Source organism: Anomaloglossus baeobatrachus, chromosome 9 (genome assembly GCF_048569485.1).
Source record: "Anomaloglossus baeobatrachus isolate aAnoBae1 chromosome 9, aAnoBae1.hap1, whole genome shotgun sequence".
NCBI classification, from domain to species: domain Eukaryota; kingdom Metazoa; phylum Chordata; class Amphibia; order Anura; family Aromobatidae; genus Anomaloglossus; species Anomaloglossus baeobatrachus.
In genome coordinates, this window is record NC_134361.1 from 187,536,671 (window position 1) to 187,540,090 (window position 3,420).

Below are 3,420 nucleotides of genomic sequence, written 5' to 3' on the forward strand. Positions count from 1 at the left end.
TTACGTGCCTTATATACTGTCTTATCAACATACATTTTCTCTCTGTATATTTATGACCAGAACAAAATTGTTAAAAGTTTGTTACTTTTCAATTAGTCCTTTACAAAAAAAAATTACTTTGTTTTAGACATTTTTGGACAGAACTTTGCTCTGAGTGAGTAGTGTAAAATTTCAGCGTTTATAGATAATGTGGTGGTTTCTGTCAATCTTGCAAAGTTTGCACTGGTACCTACATCCAGATGGGATTTTTGGGGGACAACATTAGTTAAGCGGGCAGGAGGTTTTTCATAGATCTTTTTGAATTTTTTGAGGTTTGAAATGTATACTATAACATCTTAGAAGGCGTTTCTATGATGTTCGAGTCATTGGTTTGACCCCATCTGTTTCCAGTCCAGTACATAAGCTTATATAACATGCAGAGTACATGACAGAAGTTAATCGGCTAGTTGGAGATATGTATTAAACATGATGAACACTGATAGAAGAGAACAAATTAGCGAATAATATAACTAAAGGCCCAATGGAAGTGAGTCTGCCCATTAGTGTTGGAAGTTCACTTATTTTGCTTTAAATCTCAGCAACATTGTTCACTGTGAAAACTGTTTTCCAATTGGATTAAACCAAGATAATTTCGGCGATTATTGAAGAATGTCAAAAGCCATCAGTGATTTCCATAGTTAAGCTATACAGTATTAGTTGTTTACATACATTCAGATTAGAAATGGACTCATGAGTTAGGAATGTGTTGGACATGACTGCAAGAAAGCTTTAAGCCACCATAATACCGACCACTCGAGAATCCACTAAAGTCTCCCTTACAACTAGAGATGAGTTTTTGATTTGCACTACTGTGGTCGCGTGTCCTGTCTGGACCTCTGTGGCATCTGGTCTTCTTGTCTACTCTGGGCATCCTCAGCCAGGCAACCTGGGCGCCTGTGGATCTGTTAGGCTCTACGACAGTGTTCCCCAACTCCAGTCTTCAACGCCCACCAGCAGTGTATATTTTCAGGATTTCCTTAGCAATACACAAGTGGTAGAATTATCACCTGTGCATTAATAAGGAAATCCTGAAAACATGCCCTGTTGGTGGGTCTTGAGGGCTGGAGTTGGGGAACATTGCTCTATGCCATACGTCATTAGGTAGCAAAGCCTAGTAAGTGGAGATGAGCGAACCCACGGTTCCTTGTTGGTTTACAAAAAAACCCCCAGAGGTTGAGTTTGGAGATTGGGTGTTTTACGTATGCAAACCACTCGCGCGAGCATCGCTGTGCTCCGGTACACTCGGTGCTTTGCCCATTGCAAGCCCCTTGTAGTATTTGATTGGCTTGCACTTGGAGTAACAACAGCATGATTGTAGTGTGCAACCCCCCCAAAAAAAGAAAAACCTTGCCCACCCACACCCGGATGTGATCTGTTTATGGCTGGCTGCATGTGGACGGAGACCACATGCAGTGGCTTCCAATTAGTGACTTCCATTGGGGTTCAAGTCAAGTTTGGGTCCGAAGCCGAACTTTTTCAAAAGTCCGACTGAACCAAACTTCTACAGGTTCGCTCATCTCTACTAGTAAGTGTTGGCTTGCTTACTAAGCCATATGGGACGTGCAGGTTCAACTAAGTGCCAGAGGCACCCAAAATGCCCAGACAAGGATATCCAGCACAAAAGTGAAGACCAGCTGCCTCGAAGGACCAGGGCAAATCAAATTGCTCATCTCTACTTACAACCAATATCAATAATTTCTACACTATGAATTAAAGAGGTTGTCCAGTATTAGAAATACTGGGAGGATTTGTTTCCCAAAAAACTACTCTCCACAATTGTTTGTGGACCACTATTCACTTCAATGGAAATAAGCGCAATAGAACACACAACCTGTAGAAAGCTTTGGGTTGTTTTTGGGGAAAAAAAACAAGCAGTCATGTCATTTTAAGCCCGAAAGAGTTGTCCCAGGAAACCCTCCATGAGGCTTTGGTTAGAAACCACGTTTTGGTTAGAAGAACATTATATTGTCTACAATCCTTTTTGAGTAAAATTATGGGTTGAATCAGAACGCAATAGTTATCTTTTAGGCGTAAACCTGTCTGACATGCTCATCAAAGCAATGTCATGCAAAAAATTGCACTTGGTCATTTTAGAGCACTTTTAAGAATACATGACCTGTAAATCCACTAGACCAGGTTTCTGACTTCTAACAAGTCCAGTATAACAAGAAAATCCTAGAATGCAGATGTGGAAATTTAAAAAAGAAGGCACATGATACCACACCTCACCTTAAAACATATCCCGTTCAGTGCCACACCTTCCTGAAACACTTTGGAATATGTTACAGGCCCATCTCCGACTCTGAGAGTCTCCAGAAGTATTTAGAAACGATGCCCTTTACGACTAAACTCCTAGTTAGTGTTCATTAATAATATTGATAAAGCCAATTCAAACCAACCTTGTATAAATTGATGACCTGTGTGTAATTTTTTTGTAAAGTTATGTTTGGTCTCTAAAAAAAAAAAAGTTATAAAGCAGGAAAAAAAATTATACTAATAAACAAAAGCTGCTTCATTTATTTTTGTTTTTGGGCCCATTCCATTTCTTAGCACAGAGGTACTCTGATTTGGCTTTCTTTCAGATGTTGATCTATCATCTCCATTAAAATTGTTTACCACCTGATTGGCAAGTGGTTCAATAAAAAAATGGTGGGGGCTGTAGACCAACAACGATGTTAGCTAAGGCTATGGTACAGCTGCTTTAGAATATTGTGAAAATTTTCCCCTTTATTTGTAATGTTGGATAAGGTCAGAACAATTCTGAGATGTTGTTGCATCTTTTGGATGGATAACTTTACCTCAGCAATGCGTAATTTTTAAGATAGAATGAACGTATGCCTTTTTTGTTCTTGTTTAATACAGAAACGTTAGTGTTCTTGGTATGAAGAATAAATTTTGTCCGTGACATAATTCATTGTTGCAAGGAAGTGGATTTACTATTATTTCACCCATTTTCATTTTATATTATTTTACAAAACTTGTAACTTATAAAGAAATGCTGGAAAACTACTGGTCTTCAAATTTTGTATATGTTAACCTAATGGGTAGAAAATGGTACAAAATCAGAAATCTTGTTTGGGTTATCTTCCCCTCATCAGTGCAAAGCAGGAGATCTGAATTGATTAAGTCAGAAGCCTCTGATATGGGGTCTGAATGGGAATGTTTCTGCTCATGGAGGGTGTCACACATGCAAATATCCTTTTCAGAGAGGAAGACAACAAGAGTTCTAGTGCCACATATTGAGGATAGCAATCCTAAAAGTCAATATTATCCCGTTAGTTAGCATTTCCCATAACTTAGGATAAAATGTCAAACTTGAAACTCTTTTTGCAGAAACACTTTTTTTTTTGTTTTTTTTTTTCCCCTCATCACTGCAAAGCA

General features: G+C 38.6%; 1 protein-coding gene across 5 annotated transcripts in view; it reads left to right on the top strand.

Moving 5' to 3' along the window:
* LHX2 (LIM homeobox 2) overlaps positions 1-2,983 on the top strand; it is a 52,999-nt gene extending 50,016 nt beyond the window's left edge. For all 5 annotated transcript variants that reach the window (XM_075324122.1, XM_075324124.1, XM_075324125.1 and 2 more), the window contains one exon: positions 1-2,983. This exon is cut by the window's left edge and continues 544 nt beyond it. The gene's annotated coding sequence lies outside the window, so the exon portion shown is untranslated.
* Positions 2,984-3,420: the final 437 nt, after the last annotated feature.